Consider the following 15,123-nt stretch of genomic DNA (forward strand, 5'->3'; position numbering starts at 1 on the left):
TCACATTGTGTACAATTAAATCATTGATACCAAACATCCCCAGCACACTCATATCTGATGTGGACACTGACCTCCCTGAGCCATCTGTTAGCAGAACTGCCTATATAGCATGAGGCCATGTAAATAGGGCCTCCCTGTGCTGATGAAAACCAGTGCAGTCTGATCACGAGTCTGGATTAGAGTGCAGCTTAGGATACCCAACTGTTGCTAATTAGTGATCAGAGCTGAGCATAGACAGCACATCATGGAGCTTGGGTTGAGCTGGGTTTTCCTGTTTGCAATTTTGAGAGGTAAATTATTTAGAACAAAAGATATTGAGCTTGTCAGTGGATAGGAGTGGGATAAACAAGGAGTCTCTGTAGTGAATTCTAAGCCAGATGTCTCTGTGTTTGCAGGTGTCCAGAGTGAGGCGCCACTGGTGGAGTCCAGGGGAGGCTTTGTGCAGCCTGGAGGGTCTCGGAGACTCTCCTGCATGGCCTCAGGATTCACCTTTAGTATTGCTGACATGTATTGATCTGCCAGGCTCCAGGTAAGAGTCTGAAGAGGATCTCAGGAATTAGTTATGATGGTACTAAAACATACTACATAGACTCCATGAAGGGCCAATTCACTGTCTCCAGGGACAATGGCAAGAATACGCTGTATCTGCAGATGAGCAAGTTGAGACTTGTGGTCAAGGCCATGCAGCAGACACAGTGAGGGGACATCAGTGTGAACCTACACAAACACCTCACTGTAGAAAAGGTCATGCCAGCAGGGGTGCTGAGGTGCAGGGAGAACCAGGGGCATGTACAGAGAAGGAAGCAGGGGGTGAGAGCTTCCTGGGGGGATCTGGGGTTTTCCATCTGCATTAAATCATAGTACCTGATCTGACCCTACAGTGCATGAGGTCCAATGAAGTATCCAAGTCACATAAACATTTGTTTCATGCAACTGCACAGGAATTTCATGTAATATCAATTACAAAATAACTTGTAAAATTTGGGAGTTGCATTTTTTTGAACATTTAATCATTATCGTCATCAAAAAATGAACCTTCTAAACTAATCTGAATGACAAGGCATTATCTTGTGCATAAATCAAATGTTTCAGATTAGGAAATTAAAACTTCCACAATCTTCTCCATTGTGTCTGAGTCCATGCAGATTTCTCTTCCCCAGGAGCAACACAGGGGATCAGCTAGGCAGGCTCAGCCTCAGAACAATGAAGAAGATAATTTCAAATCCTAAGGGACTCCAGAAATTGCCTAGTCTCTTTCTATTTTGTAGACTGTGCTTTAGAGAAGTTTTCCATGTGCAGCTGTGTTGAGGAAAAGGCACGAGAGTCGCTGTCACTGCTCACCCTCTCTCCAGCCCAACATTATGATGTGCAGCCTTGATTGCTTAGAGGATAAGAAACATTGTACAAGGTCCTCACTTGGTTCTTTCTAGAACTCACACAGCAACTGCTTATGCTCAGTGAAGAGTTAGGGAATGAGATGTGATCTGAGACATTTTTAGTTGTTGATTTGGAACTCAAGAGTGTGAAAAGAAAGAATGAGAAGCAAACATTTCCTCAGGAGTCAGGACACAGGATAGGGAGGCAGGAGGTCATGTGTTACAGGACATAGCTCCTTCTACTTACCCAAGCTGATTGAAGGCTGCTTGAATACCTTGCCCCAAGGAAATATTTTCTGAACATAACTTGCTCTCAATCTGCTGACTGTTTGTCTGGAAGATCTGCACTAACTTTCCAGGATCCCTGAATTTTGTTGAGTGAGTCCTTCCCCTTTGTGCACTCACTGTAATCACGCTTTTGTCCAGGATCTTCCTTCAGTTTCCCCTGTTTCATTTCATAGTTTAGAATGGGCAGAGGTGGGAAGAGTACAGGGGAGGAGGCCTTTGATACAGGAGGGGTGTTAAGGCTTCCCCAGGGAGGGGCCTTTTGAACTAAACACAAAGAACTCCTAGGACTGCAAAGGTTATTCTAATACATGTAAGAGTGCAAGTATGAAGCCTGAGACCAGGATATAGGCAGAAGGCTGTCTCATCAAGATGTGCAATGTAATTCCACGAGCTTCCATTTGAAGATCTTGAGGTTGAGCCTGAAGCCAATCCTGGAGATTAGCAATATACCACTCCAGATTTTTGTGAAAGGCACCCTGGAGAGACCATTAAAACTCTCCCAATATTCAGCATGACTAAAAGAAACAGGAGTAATGTACATTATCCAAAACCCAGTATAAGAGTTAAACTGACTGCATATAAGAGTATAAGAGTTAAACTGGGCTTTGCTGCTCTAGGCTAGGCACAGTCTACCTGAACCTCTGCCCAGGCCCCTAGGACCACTCCTCTGCATCCTGAGTCTTCCCAGCCTTTGTGTCACAGTGGGGATCAGAGAGCAGCACAGCAGCCTGGAGATTTGGTATCAGTTTAGTGAAGATCCATAGTCCATGCTTTCCTCATGCCTTAGAAACACACAAGGATACATTGAGAAAAAGTAGATTTGTCACAGCAGCTGCTGAGTGGTAGAAACACTGCAGAATGTGTGGAGGGACTCAGGGAAGAAGGGCAGCATGGGGACCATGGCTACAGTTGTTGATTGTGGAACATCAGTGCTGGTTTTGTTCTTGGAAAACACTGACTTCAGCAAGGATCACAGCCCAGCACTCTGAAGCTCAGGAGAGGAAACAGACTCCAGTGCTGGCTTCTCCCTGAGACAGCAGCACGGGATTTCATCATCCCTCCTTCACAGTAATGGACAAATCCTTGCCTCAGCAGAGCATAAGCCCCTGTCCTACAGGCTGCCAAGGGCAGGAGAAGCATCTCTCAGTTCAAGTCCATTTCTCTGACAATTCCCATGCCACTTCAATATGCAACAAAGCAGAGTACCAGAGTCTCTGATCTCGGGTAAAGAATTAATAAACCCTTGGCGATTTTCCTCACTTTATTCTGAATATGAATTACACCATGATGTGTTCAGTGCCCTGAATGTTGTTCAAGAAAAACTATGCCGTTTTCCCAAGGAGACCTGCATAAGACTGGGTAGAACCACTTTCTGTGTTCTGATTCATAAGTCATCTTACTGTAAGCAGAAAGCATGCTGTTCTCAAATCAGTTGGTAATGATTACTACTTTAGTTTTCCTACTGAAATGTTGAAAAATGGTTGACAACCACTAAATTTCCTTGCAGAAAGAATGTTTTCATCAGATTTTACTTCAATTCTCATCAGCCTAACTCAGATAATCAAAATTAGCTACCATAAAACCAAGATCAGTGATATCTCAGTGATGTGGAGACAAATTTCTTGGCTTAATTTAAAGAAGAGGGAAGCCACTATCTCATTGCTAAGGAGAAAGTTTAGGTTTTAGGTACATTATCACTGCACACATGGTATGAGTTATGAATAAGCTCCCAGAATCTTCAATTTATGTCGAAGGAAGAAGTTTAAATTCAGGATAACATCTGTAGAAGAAATGAAATTGATCTTTGACTCAGATATAGAAATGTCATCTGTGCAAGGGAGCATTTAAAAAAGATTAATTCCTTTTCTTTCCAGATTGCCTATGATTATCTTTCCTGGTGAAACTCAGGACAGGATTCATTCTATCCAGCTTGTCTTCTGTTCAGAACAGCAAGGTCATAGATCAGAGGATGTGATAGTGAAGGAGGCAGCCTGGATTTCCATGACAACAGCAAACTGACAATAGAAGAAGATCTCTGTGGACCCAAGGACCAGACTGTAGGGCAGGGAACAAAGAGAGGGCAGGTGCTTTGCTGGCATCAGCACCGTGGATGCAAGCAATAGAACCAGCGAGGATGTGGAGAACTGGGCTGGGGCTCTGGACTGAAAGGGGCTGAGTGACAAGGACCTCTGATTTCATCAAGATGGGACCTCACTTTGACAACTTTCCAATACTTTATTTGGAACATGTACCCTGTTCTTAAACACACCTGCAACTTAAGAAAATTGGCCCTGAGAGACAGGGAACGTGTAAGAGTCACTCTTATTATTTCCCCTCTTATCAAAGAGTACACATATGGAAATGATTATTCAAGTTCTAGGCTCTGATACTCACCTTGAGCTGTGGGAGATCTCAGTACTCTGCTAAACCTGGGATGGAGATGGTAGAGTTCTGATCATTAGAATATGTCTCCTGGGCTTCTCCCATGCCTGGTGACAGCTTTCTGAGATGAATATCAGCGAGGTCCAATGGCCCTAAGTGTAGGCAATGAGAGCAGGGGACCAATGTATATGAATGACACTTTTCCACAGATGTGATGTCCCAAGTGCAGCGACAGCAGTGTGGACCTGAAACAATGAAGCCCTCACAGCCCTGTCTCTTACCTGATCACTCCCTGGATTCTCCATCACAAACAGTGCTTATCCTGGCATAGGATCTGCTAAGACTCAGCAAAGTGGCTTGAGTGGATGGGAGAAATAGGTGATGAGGCCATCATGAAATACAACCAGTCTCTCCCTAGAGCATCTCCAACTACAGAGACACAGCCAAAAGCCAAGTTTCCCACAACTGCACTCTTGTCATCCCTGAGAAACACACAGAGGAGTCTTCATTTTGAGCCTTGACCCAAAATTCCTCGCAAAGATGCTTGGTACCAGTAGAGGGTGTACAGAACACACGGAGCACAGAAATCAAGTTAGAGAATTTGAAAAGACAAAGAAGGATTGATTCTCCAATTCATTGTTGTCTCTCCCAAGATACCAGGCACTGATTCCAGGGAACCTGTCTGTTTCTAATCCTGCAATATTGTGTGTTCATGGACTTAGGGTTTTTGTTTTTTAACATCTACCTGATGACAAGATGTACTTTGTAGTTTTCAATGAAATCTTTGCCTACAACCCAGGTGCGTACACAGATTAACTCATTATTTGCTCTAGAAATACTGATTAATGACCCAGGTGGGGTGCATATCTTCCATGTACCTTCAAGGGCATCTCCACATCACACTGTCCTGTTGCACGCAAAGCCCTGTGCTCAGAATGTTGGGTAACAACCTCTCTGTTGATAAGTTTGTCCTCAGACGGCTGGAGGTACTTTTCTATCCTCTGAGGCCTTGACAGAGGACATGGATCTCCCCAAATGAGAGCATTCACCTGTGGCAGCTGTACACTCCCAGCCATCCCCATGCTCTCTGTGCTTCCCCCCTCCCTCCTTCTGTCCTCCTTGTCCTAGCCCTGCTCCTCTCCAATAGGAATGTGGAACCTGGTTCACATGTACTTGGCTACACTGCTCTGTGTTTATGATGAGCACTGGGCAGAAATATTCCAAACACTCCTTCCAACATCACACACATGGGACAGGACTACTGTCTCTTCAAGGTAACTCACAATAAGAGAAGATTTGAATCCATTGTGTATGTCCATGTCTGTCCTAATCAATGAGGAAAAATAGCCAGACAAACATTTCAACAATTATGAAGCTGATGAAGAGGATCTGCCAGAATTCTTCACCTGAGACCCAGCATGAAGCTGCAGATGCAGCCTCGGGCAATGCTTTTATTGAGTACAGGAAGAGCATTGGGGGAGCTCTGTGCTGTGGATCTGAGGTTTGCAGTGCGTGAAAGACTCCTCCTTATGACACTATAGCCCCTGCTTCACCTCACTGGGGTCTGATAATCCTTGCTGACTGTGACCACACTTGTGCTTGTGATAAAGTTCTGTGTGTGGTGGACCAAGTAGCAGCAGCAGTGGCATCTCTGTCTCTGTCCTACTGGTAAAGCAGATGGGACCGTGTGTGTTTGTTCATGAGGATCCCACCCAGGAGCCCATCTGGAGAGAGCTGCAGGACTCGGGCCCTTGGTAGGACACATAGATTTCAGTGCTTCCTCATTTTCCCATTTTCACATAGAATCATTATGTGCATTTTACCTCAAAGTATACATGATGACTTCTCAGTGTTAGCTCCACAATTTCTATCTGTGACTTATGGGCCAGAGAAAATCTGATTAACTTGATATAGTGCACAGATCTCTCAGGTACAGACCGGAAGTACTCAGGGTGCAGAATTGTGAGCATACATCTCTGCATGCGGTACCTGCGTTACCCTCCTGTCTGCATCTCTCCTTCTGCAGAATTCTTGGCTTGCCCACAAATTCTCATTACATGGTTGCCTACCAATGTATACAGGGAGTGATAAATTAATTCTTGTTTCATACAGATCTGTCTGAAATCATAAACAAGTGTATGCATAAGTGGTTAGCGCAGGATGTGAGAGTTATGTCTGTTGAAGAAGAACTGGAGAAACAACTTTCTGCAGAGTGATTTCCTGTGGTCACACATCCTCCTCCACACTGTGAGGAGCAGCCCATACTGGGAACATTACTGATATAGAAGCTCAGGTTAATGAGTGTCACAAATGCTGGCACATGGTTTCAGAGAAAAGTACAGAAAATAAAGAGCATCAGTGTAGGATAAGGTAGGGGCAGACATCGGTGTCAGCACTGCTGATCTCATGCAGAGAATTCTGTCCTGCCCACAGAACACAGAGGAGGAGAACAAACTGCAGAGTTTAAAACTTGAGCCAAGGACTCAGGTTTTCAGCCTCACTCACATCCCCACCCTCTAAGCCATGGACAAACATCTGCCTGAGTAGGGTATGGACATTGGTACCTGACAGGAGAGGAAGAAAGGCTCATCTTCCTCTGTGCAGTTCCTCAGTGAAATCATCACACATTTCCCATCATGACCCAGCACAGATCCTGGGTGTTTACTGCACACAGGGGCGTGGAGTTAAAGAGCCTCCCTAATTATTCATCGTATGCTCTGAGCTACTTATGACAGTGACATTTTCAGTGTTCTTTGTGTTTATCTGGAAGGAAACATCAAAGACTTCCATGAAAATCTGCTGAGAGGAGGCCCATATGAGCACTTTGCTTTGGTCCTGAAGTGTTGCACATCTGAACAGTGAGTGGCTTGTCCTCAGGGCTCTTGAATGGGATGAGCTCTGTTAGTCTGGTTAGTAAGAAACTGATCAAATGGACCTCAGCTCTCCATTCCTCAAGAATATCAGTGTCAAGTCTGAATGAATTCTGAAAACATTAATGGTGGAATAGAAATATGTCACTTAAAAAGAAAAAAAGGGAGATCAGCGTGGTCTGTAACTAAATTTCTAAGAGTGACTAGAAAAAGAAGAATGGGTCCACAAACCAGTCTGAAGAAACAGTAACCTAATATCAAGCCTAAGGTGAATTTTGAAATGAAACTCATTTTCACAAAAGAAAGCAAAGTAAATCCATGTTTTGAGCCATACATCATAATATCAGCCTCTAATTCTAAAGATGTGGGGGGAGGCTCACTGTACATTTGAGCATAGCCTTGGCTACCTATTGAATTCAAGCTCAGCCTCAGCTTCAGTACCTGGACTACAAAGTGATGCTCTCAGGGAAAACAAATGAACCAACATGACAAATGATAGACACAATGTGATTATCAAGTAGAATTTCAGGTTGAATTTTAGGGGTGTTTTATTGTGTGCAAGATACCATAATACATAATTATTCCTAAGTGGATAACTAGAATGAGATAGCATTTTGTATTTTGGAGTAATCTCCAGAGAACAAGAGGATAAGTTGGACCTGGAAGGGGAGTGACCACTCAGTAGCTACATGTGGTCATGGGAGGACAAGTCTTTCACACAGGCATCTTTCTTCCCCAATGATCGAAAACATTAGAATAATGTTTAGAATCTTAGAATAATGCTATAGAATAATTACAAAACCCACATCCTTACTTCCTGTTCCTGCTGGATCTGCTAGGTGGGACTTGGATCACAGGATGTCTCAGAGCAGGTTGTAAATAAACCTCTGTAGACAGCAATAATGACAGTGAAGCAATTTCTGGAATAACACGCATAGAACCAAAGGAGAGAAAACAGGGAGACACAGGGTGACCTTTGCCCATATTTGTCCTGCAGCATTAGCAGCAGCACTGCCTGGATTGGGAGAGACTGAGTGGGGCATAATTAGGGAGAAATGTCTGATGGCAGCTGGTCTGTAATCAGGATAGTGGGGACTTCTTTGCCATGCTTCCACTATACTTGTGGAACCAACTTCCCACCTATCACAGATTCAAACCCAGAATTCAGGAGGGAAGGTTGCTCTCAAAAGCATACAGGTCTAGAACTATCTGGAACTAAGTTTCCTCTTCATATTGGAAGTGTGAACCCCACATGCAAATTCACCCTCCAGCTCTAGATTCAGAATTTGCTCATGGGTTGTGATAGCCCCATACAAGACTGAGGTCTCTCAGGAAGGCAACTCTGTGCTGTAGAGGATGAGATTCCTGGGTCTTCTTCTGTGCCTGGTGATAGGTCCTGGTGATAGGTGACTGTCCTCAGTGTGGGACTTGGGTCCATGGGAAGATTTGAAAAGATTACTGACAGGAATGTTTTATTGTCTCCAGCTGTCCTGTACCAAGTGCAGCTGCAGGAGTCCGGACCTGGTGAAGCACTCGCAGACCCTATTCTCACTTGCTCAGTCTCTGGCTAATCAAGAGTAGTGGTTGCACTGGATCTATCAGTCTCCAGGAAAGAGCCAGTATATGTTGGGGTACATAAGCTACAGTGGTAGCACTAACTACGGTCCATCTCTCCAGAGCCGCATCTCCATCTCCAGAGACACAGGCAAGAATCAGTATCACAATAGCTGAACTCTGGCACCGCGGAAGACACGGCCACCTATTACTGTGCAAGACGCAAGGTGATTTCATACAACATTGAGCCCAGGTATAAACCTCTCACGGAAACACAGGACCAGCAGGTGGCGCTAGGCGTACATTGCTGTAGGGAGCCTGCTTCTTGGCCCAGTGGTGACTACTTTGAGGGATTTCTCTCCATGTGATTAACATCTCCATCATTACCCCAGGCTCAGAGATCCAGGGGAGCTTTTATATGTCTCATCCTGAAGAGTTATATTTTCATGAATCAGGCTTTTGTTTTCCCCATCTATTTCCTTATGGGCTGCAAAATGAATTTTTAATGAAAGCACTTTTTTTTCCCAAAATTCAACTAATTACACAGTTTTGCTAGCTTTTAGGTGTTGAAATACTTAACCATGGAAATTATTTCCACTGACTGCAAGTCTGCCCTCATCCATCGGGTGCATCTGCAGAGAATTTTCTTCTGGGGTCACTTCTCACCTCTTTTTCATGCAAAGTGCTTTTTGTTTAAAAGCAGGTATTTCATCCTATGTGTTGTTTGGGTGTTCATCTATTATTGGAGCTATCTTCTTCCTCACCCTTGCTGATGTAGGGCCAAGATTTGGGTAATGTGGGAAGATTTCCCTGTGCAGGGTCCTCTGTAGGCATCTCATTGTAGAAAACATCATGCTGTCACACATCTTAGAATCTTACAACACTTTCTGAGCAAGTATTTCTAGGAGCTAGATGTCAAAGAGTGCTTAGTCTCATAAATGCTGATGCAATGTCTCAAACATTGTCTGTTTGTATTACAAAATGTATTCTTTCTATTTCACTTTACCTTCAATAAAATTTGGATATCTACAAAATGTACCTTTAGCATTTTGGGGAGAAGTGTCATTCACTTCTTGCTCAGCTATTAGTTTGTCATGTAGAGTGAGTGGAGTGGCCATGCACCCATGAAAGAGCAAGATGTCCATAGTATAGTAGATCAGAGAGAAGGCCAAGGTCTTCTGAGGTTGACACTGGGAAGTCAGCTCTCTCTGCGCTCTCCTGAGTTCCTGAGAACCAGACTTCATCAAGATGGAGTGGTTCTCACCTCTCTTGAATTGGCTGTGAGCCTAAGGATTACAGGGACTGAGGGCATTGGAAAATGTTGTTGAGAAGATTCCCTAAGAGGCTCAGAACAAGACATAATACACAAGACCACTCCCCAGTGTTTTATTTCCTCAAGACAATCAACTGATAGCACTACACTGGGGAGATATTCCTCCTTCTCAAAAATTTATCTTATTCTTAAAAAGCATCCTAACAGTCACTCTCTTGAGTATTTACTATAGCAGAGTAAATTTTTTTGTAAAATCACGAAGCCTGGAACACAAGAGAATATTTTTTTGAAAACCAGAAATAGTGCAAATGTCTTTCAAAGGTAGAGTAGGCCTAGAAACTCTAAAAGCTCATAAGCTGATTACATGTTTTCAGTAAAAAAAAATGTTTGTCTCTGCATATATATGTCTAAAACCTTACAAACAGGATGGATGACAAAATGTAAAACTATGATTCGAGGCCAAGAACTCCTTCATGTTTGTACATTGCAACTCATCAGTTCCCTGGAAGATTTCACGAACACATGACCTTTTGAGAAATTCACCTAGAAGAACCTGTGTTCTTATGTGAGATGAAGGCTCTTGAGACATAAGCTGAGACCTTTATTTCACTTCCTGCAATGGGAGGAACAGTGTTTGTCTCTTCTGCCACCTGAGTGTGCAGAGAGGAAACAAGATTTGGAGACATGCAGGTTCCCATGGCAGACACCGAATCTGTCACTGGCTGTTCTTGAAACTGAGGAGATTCAGAAATATGAGGGAAACATGTATTTGATAGCAGATTTTCAGTGTGGAGTATTTTAACATAGAAATAAACACCCCTGAGTTAATATTTAATCTTATGTGGGCCACATCGTAGTAGTCTCCATCGTGGGACCAAAGTAGTCTCCATCAGGACCAGGGAGACACAGAGGGACCTATACTCATGTTAATCCTGCAACAGCTGCAGCAGCACAGCGTGGATAGGAAGAGACTAAGGTTGGGGCATGAGTTGGGAGAAGAGGCTGGAGGATGCTGATTTTGGATCAGGAGTTTGAAGCCATTATTGCCCTGCTTCCATTGTTCCTCTGAATTAAATTCCCATTTATCACAGATTCTAACCCAACAAGAATTCAGGTTAGGAGGTGTCTGCAGCAACACAATGAAATAGAAATGTCCTAGCATCAGCTTCTCCTTCATATATGAAGTGTGCTCCCCACATGCAAATTTATCCTACAACTTGAGATTCAAAATAGGCTCATAAGCTGTGGAAGCTCATAGCTCCATCCCCAGACAGGCAGAGATGTGGTCTAAAGATGAGACTGCTAGGTCTTCTCCTGTTCCTGGTAACAGGTCCTCTTAATAAGTGTCCTCACTGTGGGAATTTGGGCAATGGGAAGGTTTGACAAGCAGGCGACTGACAGGAAGTTTGGTGTTATCCCTAGTTGTCCTGTCACAGGTGCAGCATTAGGAGTCAGGACGTGGTCTAGTGAAGCCCTCAGAGAACATGTCCCTCATTGGTAAGTCTTTGGATTCTCCATTACAATCAGTGGTTACTATTGAAGTTGGATGCGTCTGCTCCAGGAAAGAGCTTGGAGTGGATAGGGTACATAGCCACAGTAGTAGTACTGAGTACAGCCCATCCCTCCAAGCAGCATCTCCATCTCCAGAGACAAAGACAAGAATCAGTTCTCCCTGCAGCTGAACTCTGTCACCGTGGAGGACACAGCCACCTATTACTGTCTGTGCAAGACACACAGTGGTTTCCATACAGTTGTGAGCCCAGACATACTGGTTAGGGGAAAACTCCAAGAGGAAGAGATAACTATCTTAAATATATATGCACCAAACTCCAGAGCACCCAGTTATATAAACCAAGTACTAACAGAAATGAAAAACCAAATCAGCAGTAACACAATTTTGACAGGAGATCTTAACACACCATTGACACCGATGCACAGATCAACCAAACAGAAAATCAACAAAGAAATAAAAGAACTGAATTGCACCTGTGAGCAAATGGACTTAATAGACATATACAGAGTATTCCACCCAACAACAACAGAATACACATTCTTCTCAGCAGTACATGGGTCATTCTCTAAAATAGACCATATGTTAACTCACAGAACATATTTAAATAAATGCAAAAGAGTTGAAATCATCCCTTGCATGCTATCGGACCATAGTGCCATGAAATTAGCAATTAATGATAAAAGATACTGCAAAAATCTCACAAGCACATGGAAACTGAATAACACACTCGAGTAATCAGTGGGTCACAGAGGAAATGAAAAAAGAAATTAAGCAATACCTACAAACAAATGAAAATACAGATACAACTTACCAGAATCTATGGGATGCAATAGTGGAGAGGTGGGTTTGAGGTGTCTACATCTCCCTTTGCATCCTGGCTGTGCTTGGAGAGCTGTGGAGCTTCCAACGGGCAGGTGGGCACACAGTGTCCCTGAGGCTCAGCTTATCTGGAACTGCAGAGTTCTGAACAGGCAGAGGAGGGCCATTGGTTCTGCAGGCCCAGTAGCTTGGGGTAATGGGGTGCCCGAGTTTCAGGAGCTGCAAACATAGAAGGGGATTTCCAACAGACCCTGAGGAAGCTTTCAAATAACACTTGAAACACAGAAATATAGGAAAATGACAAAACGAAAGACCAAATTACAACCTCAAAACCACCAGCCCATCTCAAGAAACCCTAGGAGCAATGTATATAGAAGATAATATATGCCATTCACCTCAAATATTGGACACAATAGCTACTGAAATTAACAAGCAACTCCAGGAAGCTTTAAAGAAATTCAAACTCGAAATAATCTCCCAGATAAAAGAAGAAATGATAAAAGAAATGAAAGAGATTCTGAATATATCTAAAGAAAACACAGATAAAAAATTGGAGGAACTAAACAAAAAGATAGAATCCCTAGACGAGCAATATAAGAAACAAACAGAATACATAATGCAGATGCACAGAGATATACAGGAAATAAAAAACTCCACTGAAAGTTGTAAAAACCGCCTTAATGAAAGTGAAGATAGAATTTCAGACCTTGAAGACAGGATTGCAGCTAGTGAACAGGAAAGGAAAGATCTTTTAAAAATAACAAGGAATCAGGAAACAACAATTCAACAACTGCAAGACAATGCAAAGAAAAATAACATAAGAATGATAGGGATTAATGAAAAAGAAGGAGACAACATAAAGGATGTCAAGAGGATATTTAGAGAAGTAATAGCTGAAAATTTCCCAAGCATGAGATCAGAAACCAACATCAGGATCAGTGAAGCATATAGAACTCCAAATAGTCATAACCAAAATAAAACTACACCCAGACATATAATAATCACCATCCCAGAAATCCAACACAAGAATAGATTATTAAAAGCTGTCAGAGAGAAAAGACAGATCACTTATAAAGGAAAACCTATCAGAATCACAGCAGACTTCTCATCACAAACAATAAAGTCAAGAAAAGCATGGAGTGAAGTATTCCAGATCCTAAAGCAAAATGATTTCCAACCAAGACTGATATATCCTGCAAAACTATCATTCAAAATAGATGGTGCAATACGATACTTCCATGACAAAGAACAACTGAAGAACTTCATGAACACCAAACCAACCCTGCAAAGAATATTGAAAGACAGTTTAGATACACAAAGGAAAAAACCACTAAGCAAAGCAGATAATTAAACAGAACAGAAAGATAAAGATGCAACAGCAGAGAGATAACATTCCTACAATTAACCAGCATTTAACAGTAATAACCATTAATGTAAATGGTCTCAATGCACCAATCAAAAGAAACAGACTAGCAGAATGGATCAAGAAACAAAATCCAACCATATGCTGTTTACAGGAAACCCATGTAACCCAGAAGAATACTCACAGACTCAAAGTCAAAAGATGGAGAACAATACTTCATGCAGCAGGAATCCAAAAAAAGGCAGGAGTAGCCATTCTGTTTACAGACAACGTGAACTTTAAACCAACAATGACCATAAAGGACAAAGAAGGTCACTACATACTCGTAAGGGGAAAACTCCAAGAGGAAGAGATAACTATCTTAAATAAATATGCACCAAACTCCAGAGCACCCAGTCATATAAAACAACTATTCACAGAAATGAAAACTCACATTATCAGTAACACAATTGTAACAGGAGACCTTAATATGCCATTGACACAAAGGGACAGATCAACCAGACAGAAAATGAGCAAAGAAATAACAGAACTGAATCACACCTGTGAACAAATGGATTTGATAGACATATACAGAATCTTCCACCAACAACATCAGAATACACATTCTTCTCAGCAGTACATGGGTCATTCTCTAAAATAGACCATATATTAGCTCACAGAACACATTTAAACAAATGCAAAATATTTGAAATCATCCCTTGCATGTTACCAGATCATAGCGCTCTGAAATTAGAAATTAATAATAAAAGATACTGCAAAAATCCCACAAACACATGGAAATTGAATAACACACTTTTGAATAATCAGTGGGTCACAGAAGAAATTAAAGAAGAAATTAAACAATACCTAAAAGAAAATGAAAATGCAGATACAACTTACAGGAATTTGTGGGATGCAATGAAAGCCATCCTGAGAGGAAAATTTATTGCACTGAGTTCCCACATCAGGAAAACAGAACGAATACAAATAAATAACTTGATGCTACACCTCAAACAGCTAGAAATAGAAGAGCAAGTGAAGCCCAAAGCCAAAAGAAGAGAGGAAATTATAAAAATCAGAGCAGAATTCAATGCAATAGAGACTAAGAAAACAATCCAAAGAATCAACGAATCAAAGAGTTGGTTCTTTGAAAGAATAAATAAAATCGATAAGCCCCTAGCCAACCTAATTAAAAAAATGGAAGAAAAAGCTCAAATTCATGCAATAAGAATGAAAAGTGTGAAATCACTACAGACCCAATAGAAATGCAGAAAATCATCAACACCTATTTTGAAAACTTCTACTTTCAAAAGTTTGGTAACACAGAAGAAATACACAGATTCTTAGAAACATATGAGGTACCAAGCTAGATCAAGAGGATGTAAACCTGTTGAAAAACCCAATCTCTGTTAATGAAATTGGAAATGTAATTAATTCCTTACGTAGAAAGAATAGCCCAGGCCCAGATGAATTCACTGCAGAATTCTACAAGAAATACAAAGAAGACCTAATACCGACACTCCTCAAACTCTTCAATGAAATTGAAAGGGAAGCAATCCTTCCCAAGCCCTGGAAGCAAATATTACTCTAGTACCAAAAACCTGAGAAATACCCAACTGAAAAAGAAAACTACAGACCAATCTCCCAAATGAACACAGATGCAAAAATCCTCAATAAAATATTGGCAAATAGGACGCAGCAAGTCA

At 42.0% G+C, this 15,123-nt stretch overlaps 1 pseudogene; it reads left to right on the top strand.

Annotated features, from left to right (window-relative positions):
* The first annotated feature begins 244 nt into the window (after nt 1-244).
* Nucleotides 245-8,838, top strand: LOC100715678 (immunoglobulin heavy variable 3-30-3-like; annotated as a pseudogene).
* Nucleotides 8,839-15,123: the final 6,285 nt, after the last annotated feature.

This window comes from Cavia porcellus, unplaced genomic scaffold (genome assembly GCF_034190915.1).
Source record: "Cavia porcellus strain 051 isolate PalLab524CR breed Dunkin Hartley unplaced genomic scaffold, mCavPor4.1 scaffold_8, whole genome shotgun sequence".
Classification (NCBI taxonomy): domain Eukaryota; kingdom Metazoa; phylum Chordata; class Mammalia; order Rodentia; family Caviidae; genus Cavia; species Cavia porcellus.